This window comes from Miniopterus natalensis, chromosome 16 (assembly GCF_054644295.1).
Source record: "Miniopterus natalensis isolate mMinNat1 chromosome 16, mMinNat1.hap1, whole genome shotgun sequence".
NCBI lineage: Eukaryota > Metazoa > Chordata > Mammalia > Chiroptera > Miniopteridae > Miniopterus > Miniopterus natalensis.
Genome location: NC_142096.1, coordinates 26341798 through 26355482, shown reverse-complemented (window position 1 = coordinate 26355482; position 13685 = coordinate 26341798). Strand labels below are relative to the sequence as shown.

At 40.1% G+C, this 13685-nt stretch overlaps 1 protein-coding gene across 6 annotated transcripts in view; it reads left to right on the top strand.

Moving 5' to 3' along the window:
• Positions 1–13685, top strand: part of NCOA2 (nuclear receptor coactivator 2) — a 248316-nt gene that overhangs the window by 860 nt on the left and 233771 nt on the right. For 2 of the 6 annotated variants that reach the window (XM_087825435.1, XM_087825437.1), the window contains exon 1: positions 427–781. The exons of the other annotated variants lie outside the window; for them this stretch is intronic. The gene's annotated coding sequence lies outside the window, so the exon portion shown is untranslated. Of the gene's footprint in view, positions 1–426; positions 782–13685 lie in introns of those variants that run through there. 6 annotated transcript variants of the gene reach the window in all.

Below are 13685 nucleotides of genomic sequence, written 5' to 3'. Positions count from 1 at the left end.
GGGGCGCCGCGCGCCGCCGGCGGACGGGAAGGAGCTGCGGCGGGCGGGGCGCTCCGGCCGAGCAGGCCGGGCCGCGGTGGGGGCGGGGAGCCGGGGGCCGGACCGCGGCGGCGCCGAGCCGGGCTCGCCCCTGACTTAACTTTCTGGGTGCGGGCATGTGTGCCGGAGGCGCGCTGGGGCCGGGGCTGGGGGCGGGAGGCGGTCCGGGAGGTTCCGGGTTGGCTCGCCAGCGCCCCCTTTTCTCTTCCCCCTTCTCCCCGCCCCTGAAGGCACAGGCCCTCAGGGCCCCTGGGGTGAAGCGGGAGGGGTCCTCCGGCCGGCTGGCGACGGTCACGCCCCGAGGGCACTTCTCTCTCGGGCCCCTGGGGGCCGCGGGCGGAGGGGGCCAGGGTGGTCTCTCCGTTCGGAGCTCCCTGCCCCTGGCCCCTCCAGGGAGTCCCGGAGGCGTCTCTTCCGAGATCGGGGGTGGGTCGGTCCCTGGTCAGATGGTCCCTCCCCTTTCCCCCTCCCCCTAGTGGTTTCCGGGGCCTGCGGGACCGAGGGGCGGGAATCGGGGACCCGAGCCCCTTGCACCGGCTCGGAGCTGGACTGGGCCTAACGTCTCCGGGTCTGTCACTGGTAGAGGAAACTTTCCCAAACCGGGACCGAGCTTGAACACCCTCCTCTGCCACCTCGTCCTCTAATCCCACTCCCACTCCACCTCCTCCAACGCCTTCCCCTCCCACCGACCCGAATCTCACTGCGTGTGACTGATGGGGCAGTGAGCCAATCGGAGATGTGGGTAAGCCAATGGTGAGGGCCGGAGGAAGGAAGGGGGCGGGGCTTACACCGGACCAGTTGGAGCAGAGTTGCACGCGGGCGGGGGAGTCATGGAGACGCCAAGAGCTATATCCACTCTGGTCCATCCCTAGTCCCCCGCTCCCGAGATCTGTAGCTAGTGCAACTTACAGGGGGGCTGGCCCAGGGAGACGCGAAGGGCTACACGAGATACTATGTTTTTCTGGTACCACGAGAGACGTCTTAGACACGACAAAGTCTAAAGCCACTCAAACGATGTGGCAGTAACTCCGAGGCCCGTTTCTAAAATGGCATATACTGGAGAGATCGTGTTCTGGACCCCAGCGCCTGGTTTACATGCTGAGGGTCATAGGAGTTGTCTGTTTACCTCCACCTCAGTTTCACTCAGCTACTCCGGCGTGGTGACAGTGAAATTTGAAAGGGTAGTTTGAAAATGACTAGCCTTACGGCAATTGATTATTGGGAATGTAAAGTATCATTGTTTGTAAGGGCTTCACTGGCTCCTTGTTTAATTAGACCGCCAATTCCCAAAGTGCACTCGAAAGTTCTGCATTTGGGGAGGACATTAAAAAAAGTTGTGGTTTTATGGTATGCCTTTTTTTTTTTTCACTCTTTCTTGAGCAAACAAAATGAAATTAGGAACCAAAGCATCACTGTTTGAAATGTAAAGCGTTGGTATTTAAGGAGCAAAGCTTATCAAAGAATATTTGTCTAGAGAAAAGAAGTAGTTTGCCAGATTACTCCAACACAAAAGAGTGTTAAAAATAAATTATTTTAGTCTTTTTTTCTTAAACACAGCTGAATTGTCCAGTGTGTGGGTACTTTTCTTGTTTATGCAAGGAGAGGAGACATCTTTGGTGGTTTTAAGTTGTAGGTTGCATTCGGTCCAGTGACTTTATCAACTCTTGACTTTTAAGAATAGGGAGGGTAGGTCTTTGGTTCTCTATAAGGATCACAGGTTGCTCGGCAGGAATAGCCGTCTTTTAAAGACAGCAGCTGTTACAGTGCTTTTTGTGCGTGTGCTCCTGTTCTTTGTTGGTGAGGTTAGTGCACACTGACAGCAGCAAGGCTGCTTTCCCAACTGGAATTTGCAGAGTCTTTAGGAGTTCAAGGAATGAATATTAAATTGAGAATGAGTCCATTTTGTGATAAGTATCCCATGAATTTAACTGATCTTGCTAGGGATTTTTTTTTTTTTTAGGTATTTTATCTGCATGATATTTATCTTATCTATTCCGATTTCTCTAGCTTTTATTAATATTGGGTTACTAAGAAAGAATAGAAGGGGACTGTAGTTTTAGGGGACAAGTACCACACCCTGCAGATGTGTTCTGTTGTAATATACCATTTTCAAATTTATAATGTGAATTTCCAATCCAGTATAATTTTGAGTATTCATTTAGACAAAAATTAATTTTATTTTGCTTTAACCTTTGAGGTGTTATCTTAGTGACAGAATAGTAAAAACCACAAAGATAAAATGAACAGCTACCAGTAGGGAGTATTATAAATTAAACAACATTAAAAATTTGACAACATTCAATTCCCCCTCCCACCATCATTAGTTAATTTAGTTACTGATGGCCACCCTGACGTGTGCCCCTTTTGCTCTTTTGTATGCTCGGGAGCAACACATTGTTTTACTTCATTTTCTGCAACAATCTTTGAAAATGTTCTCCTATTCTTGGTGGCAGAGTGTAGCAAGTCCCCTAATGCCTGGCTAGGGGGAAAAAAAACCCTCTCAAGCATATGGAGACATCTAGAAAAAGATGTGCATCGTCAGCTGTGATTCCATTGTGTGCTCTCAGGCTGGATCTGAGCCTTCTTCCTCCTGGGAATTTCAGTCTTACCAGAGGAGTTCTTTGACTTTTAGATGTCAGGATACTGAAGCAGAGGGTAAAAAGAGCTCACCAATTATGAATTTAATATTTTTTAGATAGTTTGGCTCTGATTTTAACCCTTCATCCGTTCAATAAAATTTACATGACTTTCGCTCAGTGTTAGAGAAGCATTTTATTGAAAATGTAAATTATAAGGATTAGAGGGGGACTTGGGCTGTGGTATGAGAGTGCAGAAAGGGTTTTATTTGTAGCTACACCATATAAAAGCTTTCCAAGCCTCAGAACCAAGGACCTGTGAGCAGTGCTCCCATTACACACCTTATATGTAAGGATTCAGTACCTTAGCTGTTTAAAATCACCTCAGGTTGAAATATGACCCATAAGTTGACAGTTTGGATTTCTTGGGAAAAAATGTGTTGTGTTGAATTTTAAAATGATTATTTTAATAAGTAGTCCTTAGGATGCTGTGTAGCAAAAAAAAAAAAAAAAGGGCGGGGGGGAGTCTCTTCAGTTTTTCAAAATGATTAGTTTTCTGAAATGCAGCGTGTCCTTATTTGATATTTTCACCATTATTATGTCATAGTTGAAGTTATATTTAAAAACATATGCTTAGCTATTTTTGTGGCAAAACTGCTATTTAAGAAATTACTAGCTTTTCAATATTTTGTGTTTATAGTTTTTGGTGATTATGTTATTACATGCTCTATCAATTTTAAATTAAGAGAATAGGAGGGAGAAATAAGCCACTACTTTAAGGTATTGGTCTTTTATTGCAGTAAATCATAAAACAGCAGCAAATTGAGATCTTTTTCTCTGATGAAATAATCAGACTATATTTACATACCAATAATGAAAGCCATTTAAGAGAAAACAGAATGAAACCCTGTGTTTTTTTTATATCCCGTATCTCAAGCTAATTTTACCTCTATGGCTTGTTTTCTAAACAAAAAAGATGTTCTTAGAGTTTGTGTTTATTTTCTTTTTGTTTTAAAGGCTCGTAGAAAGGTTTATGAATTGCAAAGTGTAGAAAGAATATTATGTCTTATTACTCTTTCAAGTCTATTAAAAGTAATGTCTGGAAAAGCTATAAAATATAATTTTAGTGTCTCAGACCCTCAAATCAGGCAGCATAAAGAAAACATACTTTATGGATTCTAGATACTATTTTCTAAGTAGAGGTGAGAATATGACTTCTGTGGATATTTTTTGAAGCTGGTGTGGTTTTCCTAGCTGTTGTAAAAACTGAGGCAAAACTGATTATGAAAAGGAGTGGAATTCTTAAAAATAAACTTGTCAAGAAACTCAGGTCTCCATGTACATCATAATACTCTTGGCTTTTAGGGTAAAGATTTTATGTGTTTTCCCTATAAAATGTTCATCAGTGACCAAATTTCTGGCTTCCATTGGCTGTGATGACATAATGAAATTGTGGAAACATTGATTCTAGGACAATTTTTCAGCTGGTTCGGTAGTTGGAAATTTCTAGCAGGGGGGCAATGGTGGTATTTTACTTAGCTGCTTTCTAGGCTTTGGGACATGGAACCTAAATTTAAGTCAGAGAGGAGAGCTGCTTATAGGTAGAATTTACTAGCAATCGTTCAAGGTTCTAAAAGAAAAAGACAGTTTTTACTTTGGTTATCAATGGACAGATACAGGGAGAATTGAAGTTAGCAGGTTAATTCTGGCAGAATTTATCACTTACAGGCAGCCAGTCATGAACTGTTAAGAGTTTCTAATGGCCAACTTAAATCTCACCTTGGGCTTTTTAGATTTTTGTCTTTGAATTCTTGCCTCATTTAGCCATTGTTTTATGTATTTGTTCAGTTATTTATTTAATGAGTATTTGAGTGTCCCAGCATTGGCAGTTTACTTTGATATGTCAACTGATGGTGTTGGCGCCAGTTCAACACCAGTAGGAATCTCCAGTCTGAGGTGCGGCGAAGCGGGAAACTCCATCCAGCGCAAACAGCTCCTAGCGACAGACCCCTTCCCGAGGCAGCCCTCCTCGGCGGTAGTTCGCTGGAGCCACGGGGCCCTGACTTATATACAGAGAGGTCCTGGCCCCTGGTCCCTGATTGGTCTGTCCTTATACAAATGAGGACTCCAGATGTCAAAGTTTGATTGGTCCAAAAACTTCTGCTCTGATTGGTTGGTGAAGAAGCTGATGGGCTATAGCCCCACAGCTCTGACAGGACCAGGAAAGCGGCAGCCTATTGGTTGGAATACAACCAGGAAACGCTTTCCAGGGCTGGCTCATGTGGCAGGAGCCTTGTGCAGGCAGGCGCTTCAGCGGCTTCCCCCGAGGCTGACTCGGGCGAGAGGCTTCTATAGAAATGGCCACTAGGCTCTGTTGTTTTTTGTTGTTGTTGTTAAATATGAGGACAGGCCACCAGAATTTCTCCTTAGTAGCTTTCTTCTTCCTCAGGATCCACAGATAGTATAAGATGGAAAGGGGACATGTTCATCTTAATTTTCAGTGTGCTTATGATGCTAAAGATTTATGTGTTTGTGTAATTTTAATTATATAATGCCAAAAAACTCTGCTCTGATCTGAATTGGGGTTTCCCCCCCTGAAAATAGGATTATAATGGTTGTGTCTTCTGGAAGCGTGTGTGGTAAGGATGGCAATCTTTGGTTGGTTGAAGGTTGCAGTGCAGCACATCAGGGACTCCCCATTTCTGTGGATCATCTGCATTTCTGCTGCTTAAGACTAACATGGTCTAGGCCTTCCCACCCTAGGTTTGTAAAGGATGGGAAACTCCCTTGTGCAGCCTTCAAAAGTACTGTTATGATTGTCAGTTTTTCTGGATGTAACGCGTTCTTTCTCGGACTAAAATGCCTGTATTGGAACAGTAACAACGATAACAACATGAATGATGATAGTAGCTATTACTGAGTGCCGACAACCGGTTACAGTAGTTCCCCCTTATCCACGGTTTTGAATGCCACAGTTTCAGTTACCTGCCGTCAACCGTAGTCTGAAAAATAGTACATTCAAAATTCCAGAAATAAACTATAAGTTTTAAATTGTGTGCGGTTTCTGAGTAGGCTGATGAAATCTCATGACATCCCATGCCTTCCCATTCCGTCCCACCCGGGACATTACTCATCCCTTTGTCCCCTGTCTCCATGCTGGTCAGTTATTTAGTAGCCATCTAAGTTATTAGATTGACTGTTGTGGTGTTACAGGACTTGTGTTCAAGTAACCCTTATTTTATTTTATAATGGCCCCAAATAGCAAGAATGGTGATGCTGGCAATTCTGATATGCCAGAGAGAAGCCATTAAGTGATTCCTTTAAGTGAAAAGGTGGAAGTTTTCTACTTAATAAAGAAAGTATGAAAACTGTATGCTGAGGTTGCTAAGATCTACCGTAAGAATGAATCTTATATCTGTGAAATTGACTAATTTAGAAATTAAACTTTATCATAGGTTCCTGATGGCCAACTTAAATCTCACGTTGGGCCTTTTAGATCTTGTCTTTGAATATATAGGAAAAAACCAGTATATATAGGGTTCAGTACTATCCGTGGTTTCAGGCATCCACTGGGGGATCTTGGGTGGTGTCCCCCGCGGATAAAGGCAGACCACTGTATAGGGTTTTTGAGGTGTTCCACGTTTTCATTTTTGCCACAACCCTATAAAGTAGAGGCCACCCCCATTTTCCAGAAGAAGGTGAAGCTTAAAGGGTATTTAGTCATTGTGCCTATGGGCAAAACTCGGAGGGGGCAATTAACCTTGACCAGTGAGTAGGGAAGAAAATATCAGAGGGAATGGTCAGTCTGAGAATGTCTTCCTTTTAAAAATCTGATAAACATATGTTTGTAGGCCTTTATAAGGCTCTCAGTCTGGTAGTTTGATCCATAAAAAGGATGAATAGGTTTACATAGTTCTAGCCCTGCAAATTTTGTCAACAGGTATATCCCAAACCCTTGCCTCAAGGCAGGCCTTGGACAGATGTTACTTAAGACCTACAAATAGTCTCTAGCTTTTTTTAGTCATCAGCTCAGTGTTTAACAATTCTTAAATCACAGGATTCTTTTTTGTCTTGTAATTTTTACAAAATAAGAACTGTAATGGATGAAGTAAAAACATTTATTGAGGGCTTACTAACAACACTGATGCAGGGTTAAAGTGCCCTGATTGTATAGTATTGGATATTTCTGACTGTAGCACAGTGATATGATAACTGTCATTTCTCTTTTACAGTTCAGGAAGTGGAGGCGTGGAGCTGTCAAATAATTTTCCAAAGGTCACATAGCCAGACTACTGGAGAGGAATTTGAACCCAGGCAAACACTGGCCCTTCGCCCTGCCCCCTTAATTTATGTTCTTGTTAGCTGGTAGGCTACACCTTTTTTCAGTGTACTGTGGGTGTGTCTTATTCAGGACTTAGTTGAGATAACACAGTAGTTCTCCACTGGGAAAGGGAAAATGGGTAGGCAGTTATTTTGAAAAAGCCTATTCAGGTTGCCTATTGTTTCTCATAATAAAAAGCTCAGAAAATGAGCTCAAGAACACTTGATTTGGGGAATAGGTGGAAAATAGATTAGCAAGCACTCTGGGGATACAGGTTTAGAAAGGATGAAACACCAGTAGAGATATTTGTCTTATTTCTTTAAAATGTTTAATTTTAGTATGTTTAACTATTAGTTGGTGATTGTGTTATGCATGTTTTGCAGATTTTTTGCAATCTATGTAGCATGGATGACGCGGTATTGAGGTATTGTAGTCCCAAAAGAAGGCTGATAATACATTCAGTCATCTGACTTCTGCTCTGCTATTTGTGGAATTCTTCTGTCTGCTCAGTTGTTTGCAGGGAGTGAGGAGAGCTTTCAGGGAACTCTTTCACCTTGGCACGTGTGGGGATCGGCACGCACTGCTTTTAGTGTTCCAGCTGCTGAGGCTGAAGACCTGTTGTCACAGATGAAAGTATAATGCATGGTATTTTCTATTATTCATCTGTGTGTTATATGAAATGTGATCCCGCATCTCCAAGGCTTAACTTGCATGAGTTCTGGAAGTTCCCGTTGTTGCTGCCTGATCTCTGCCCATTGAAGTACCCTTAAGTGAGGACTGTCTTTTCTAAAGATGACTGACTCCTGCTTATACAATCAGCTCCTGAGTCAACCATGAAATGACTTCCCTTGTTTGGGTGTTACATCGGTGTTTGTAAGAATATTAAATATTAGCTTACTTTAAGATTTCTAACTCTATTGTTAATATGTTGAATAATGAAAAGCTTTAGTAATTGTCAGTATGTAAATTAAAAAATTGTGTATTGTAGAGGAAACTATCTTTACTTGAGTCATTTCTAGGCATCTAGAAAACTAAGTGGGAAATTTAGATAGTTACATGGATAACAAATTTTTAAAAATACATTTTTAATGTGCTTGTATATATACTGGGTAGGACAAAAGTAGGTTTGCAGTTCATATGGAAACTAACACAATAATTAATAAATAATAATATAAGAATAAACTCTGTGTTTCGTGTACTCACAACTGTAAATCTACTTTTGCCCCACCCTGTATTTTAAAAATAGAATTATTCATAAATATGTTTATTAGGTAATCACCTCTGGTATTGTTGGAACATAGATGGTAAATTCTTTCACATATATTTTTAGATTCCTAAGTAAGGAATATGCAAATTCCATACCAAAATCTGAGTGTCAGGAGTGTATGAATTTCTTCAAATTTAACATACTAGCTTTCTTAAAATTCCAGCAGCTGGTTGTGAGAGTTATGGAGATGGGGGTGGGGGATGTCTGTATGGGTGTTACCTGTGCCGTGTGCCTGCAGCTGTGGATACTGTGTTGGGTGTGCTGTGCATTGAGACTAAGCCCAGCATGGCCCAGTACTTTGAAGTGAGGATGGAATGATAAAAAAATGGCACAACTTCACACTGCTTCAATTTGGGTATAAATCTTTGTAGACTTTTCTCCTCTATCTCCTTTAACCTTCATCTTCCTTGACTTTCTCATCTGTTTTCTTAAAGTTGGAGATGAAAGATGGGTGGTAGTGAATGGAACACAATCAAGATTATGGGGAAGTCTGTTACCATCATTACATATTTCATGTGTGATCATGATGTATGGTTTCCCTTTTTACCAGATTTGCTCTGCTAACAGCACTTGGTGAAGAAGCTAGTCATATTGTTAAGGAAACCACTAGATTGAAAACCGATCACTTAGCACAGACACAGTACAGTGATTGACTGACTTGTTGGAAGTTAGTTGGCTGCTGGACATAGTGGTCCGGCAGACTGGGATGCAGAGCTTCTGTTGTCTAATGGGAATGAGTATTATATTCCCTAGCTTTTATGTATTTTATTTCTCCCCTGTTTAAAGATATTGTGACAGATTCTGTAGTGTTAGATGTCTTGAAAGTGTTCATTAGATTCAAGTGGTCAAAATGGTGTAAGTTGGAAATGTTAAGATGACTTAAGATTGGTGAAAATTGTAACCAAATTCCTAAAGCCTTAGGAATGCCTGCCTCTTTGGAGTTTCTGGTAGTGTATTATTGTATTTTCAATTTCCATAATTCTGTTTTGAAAATTATTTTATGTGTGGTGTTCTTGTTGGTGTTTTAAGTAATAATGTATTGATTCCTTAAGGTTTTTCTGTGTGATATAAAAATATTTGATTAAAAAATGTGATTTTATTGTATTCTAGCACCACCAGTCTCTTCTAAATAAATAGTAAGTATAAATAATGGAGCTTAGTGAAGGAAGACAAGTCACATAAAGATCTTTTATTTTTGCTGTACTGCCTTTTATTTTAAGCAAGAGGTATATATAATTTAGAATTGTACTAATAATCGAAAGGCTTTAAGCTATTAGGTGTAACACAAGAAAATGACATGATACTCATTGTGACTGAACATACTGACAATGACAAAAGTCAACAAAATGCCTGGACATTAGAAAACAAAACTGGAGCACTATCCTTCTGGTTAAAGGACACATAATAACAGTGGCATTCTCATAATCATTGGTGACCTCATTGTAATAGTAAATATTCTCACTTTGAGAACAGGCTTTCAGGAGAAAAGAGAACCAGGTGATGAAGGGAAGCCCAGATTCTGGCTCTAAGCAAGCAGAGGCTTAAGCAGGAAGACACTGGGCCAGGACACATCTGGCCTGGCCCTCCATGTGGGTCGCAGGGTGAGTGGGACTCCTGGAAGGGTCAGGACTCTCACTGGAAGAGGCCCTCAGCTGCTCCTTGCCTCTTCTTCTTACTGTCACTGCCCCTGGAGGCAGCCACTGACCCTGTGGTAGGGAAGGAAGGGGAGAGGAGGCCCTAGAAAGAACCTGTGGTAGGTGGCACATAAGATGAGTCCCAGTGCATGGAGGTCCCAGGTGCTCACCTGCACACCAGTTGTCTGCATGTGAATCACCCACCACAGCTCTCATGTGTAGAGTCTTCTGGTCTGCATCCTTAATTCTGGAACAGGATGATGGTGCTGGTGGCCTGCTCCCTTCAGGCATCACTGAGCCCCACAGCTCTTCCACCCCCATGCTCTGCGTTACCAGACTGAGCACGGGGAGGTTTTTTCCCTTTTTCATTGAAAAGTGAAGGTTCTACTTCACCCAAGAACAGATAAAGACCAGGTAAGGCAAGGGAAGGCCTTCAAGGACTTGTAATTTTCAGAGGCTCTCTTTGCCTTCAGCGGGCTTGGCCCTCATAGGAGTGAGGAGAGCCTTCTCACTGAGGGACCAAGAGCATTTTCCTGGCTGTGCAAGCCCTTTTCCATTCACTTCTTTAGAAATTTCCCAATGAGATTCAGGTCTCTCGAGCATCCTCAATCCAGTTTTTCTGGGCCTGCCTCATTTTTTCATAGATGTTTACTCTCTTTAAGAAAGGGATTGAGTGTATGATGGGGGAAAGAGGGGAATGGCATCAGAAAGAATTGGAGGTGGCCTTCAGAGGAGTTGCTGTGTGAAGTCTAGGCTAAAGAGGTTAGGACTATGCAGATGGAAAATATTGGTACAGGAATAGTCTTGACTGAAATCGATAAATTATGAAGGTATATATAGGATAAATTCAGAGTAGCGGGTACATGCACTTGTAGCTCGAAAGATTTTTGAGGAAGTACTACTAGTTTATCAACTTATCAAACTGACTAGTCAACTTATAGTACTTGTTACTTTTAGGGGAATAGGCTACTTATATAGACCGCTTTTTGAAGGTTTAGATAACTATGTGGAGGATTAGTTCATAATATGTTAGTAAATCAAATTAGATTTTTTTCCATTGCAGTGCAAATTATAATTTTTAATATATGTTCTTTGGAGTTTATTATCAAGGAGGAAAACCATGAACTTAAAATACTTTGATTAGTCTGGCATTCAGATTCATCCATTTATATTCTATAAATATGCCTAAAATGATTTTATGCATTGACTTATTGTCTGACTAAAACAGGCACAATAGGAAATTGTACTTGTTTTTTTATTGGTTTGCTAAAATTGGGGTGAAAAGTAAGGATGGAATATATACATTTATATATTTTTTCATTCATTCTCCCCTCCTCTAAATAGTGTATCAGAACAGCGAAAGGCTTTTATTTTTGAACTATATTTTAGACTCTTGTAACAAATTCTCCTTCTGTACTGTAAGTCATTAATAGACTGATTTTTGCAACATAACCCTTTTATAATAATAAAACTCCCCACTCACTACAGAATGACATTCCCAAACACCAACTAATTAGATATGTCACAAACCCATTTCCCCTACTTCTCCTCTTTCCCTGAGCCTTTGTACCTATTAGTCTTTTCTTTCTGGCCTCCTGAGAACGTGTTGGTTCACAGGCTCTTTGATTTGCTGAGAGAAAACTAATGAGTTATTCTAAAATTTAGGAAGCAATCTTTTGAAATAAAACTCAATTTATTTGGGAGTTTATATTATTGATCTCAGTTAATAGCAAAGTATATAATTGATCAAAACAAAAAGAGAGATGGAGTCCAAAAATATTCACGGTTATTGGTAAGTTGCTTACATTGATTACAGATTTTACCAAAAAAAATGTTTGCTAGAAAAAGAAGAAAGTCCACTTTTACCTTCAAGTCAGAAACAATAAAGACTTAACTTTTTGGCTTTGTTGCTTTAGTAAAACTGAACATTTTTCATAGCCAGACTTATTAAATTTTCCTCTGCAGAATATTTTGACACTATGGTGAGAAGAGGGATTAATAATCTCAGTTTATAGTGGAAAGAGGAGAGAAAAGGTAAAGAAAACCTTGGGGAAATTCAGGAGTTCAGGAAAGGTAATAAAACAAAACCACATACAAAGAAAGTATACCTGGGTTGGCACTTAAATACTTCCTTTGAAGAAGAGAATGAAACTGTCATTCGAAGGGCTGATATCTCAATAGATAAAATAATGGAGTTCTACAGCTATCCAAAGAGCAAACCCTTTATAGTCCACACATTAGTATGTATTGGTGACATCTATAAAAAGTCTCAACCTTCTCCCCAAATTTCTACTCACACAATAATTCCTTATGTTGTGGGATCACTTAATTTGCAGACAAAGTCAGAAGGCTATTTGTGATCTGTTCATCAACCAATTATATATTTAAGTAGTAGAAACAGTATACAACTTGGGTGGAAAAGCAGGGTGGTGCTTTGTGATATGCATTGTCATACCTCTTTTTCTTAGTTTCCATGATGCTTCAATAATGTGGTTGAACAACATTTCAGTGCTGTATGTGCTTTGTCTTTCTGTCTTTCTGTATGTGTGTGTGTGTATTGAATGAACTATTTGAAAGTAAGTTACACATGATTCTTTTTCCATAAAGTACATTGCCTTAAAACAAAGTCATTGTCTTATATAACCACACACAATACCACTATTCAGTCTAAGAAAACTAATATCAACCCTCTTATTTCAGTTTTCCCAATTCCCAAGATGTCTATTATAGCTTTGGTTTTGAAATCAGGATCTAATCTAGTTCACTCATTGCATTTGTTTCCGTAGTCTCTTTTAATATGAAACAGTTCCCTCTAGTTTTTGTTTTTTCTTCTTTTTTCAGACATTGACTTTTTAAAATGTCTGTTGTTTTTAATTTAAAAAAAATTTAATTGTGGTCAAATCCATATAAAATTTTCAGTCTTAACTGCTAAGTGTGCAGTTCCGTAGTGTTAAATGCATTCACATTGTTGTGCAAGCAATCTTTTCAATGTTCAGACTTCAGTTTCTTCAGAAGTGTTAGGAAATTAAATTGTTACATATATTAATGAATTTGATCAGGGCTGAAGAAAAGCATGACCTTTGAAAGCTTATTGCTTGATATAGTGTCATCTTAGAACACTTTTGTGGCACGCTGCTTCTGAAGTGTTTTCAGGGCTGGACCTAGAGATACTTTCTACAAATACATCATAAGGAGATACACCTGATGCTGTGAGAGATGTGAATACAGAGGTAGCACCTGCCTATGAGAACCTTTACTGCCAGAGAACTCATTGGAGTTTTTTCCTAGAAAGTAGTAGATTTCTGCTTTAGGAACAGGAGGAGGGTTGAGATTGAGGCATTAATTTCATAGCCCACTTGGTTAAATAGAAAGCTTTTATTCAAGCACTTCTTTTGAATAACATTATAGAGAAAAAAGTTTCCTGGGTCTTTTCAGAGTATGGCAGCTAACTGAGTTTCTTGAATACTTGACTACACATTAATTTGAAAGTTTCTTTTTCTTTCTAACGTCTTCATTTGTTCTCCCTTTTGATTTTCCTACCCCAAATGATTTCTAGCTTCTATGGCTTCTTTGTAACACCCTCTTTCTTACTTTAGGACCTTATTAAAGTATAGTAGAGCCACTCTTCCCTCATGAATCACAGTGGATATCTGGAGTTTATTCTCATTTTGAGAAATGGAGTATAAAGGTAAACATCATTCACAGGTGTGTAGTGTACACCAGAGAGGTTAGTCTCACCTATCTAATCCAGTGGAAAAGTAGTAGTTAGATTCTTAACATAGATCTAGATACCTCAGTGTAAGAACTGTGGGTGGGATAGGCACTAGCACTAAAAAACAATACAAAAA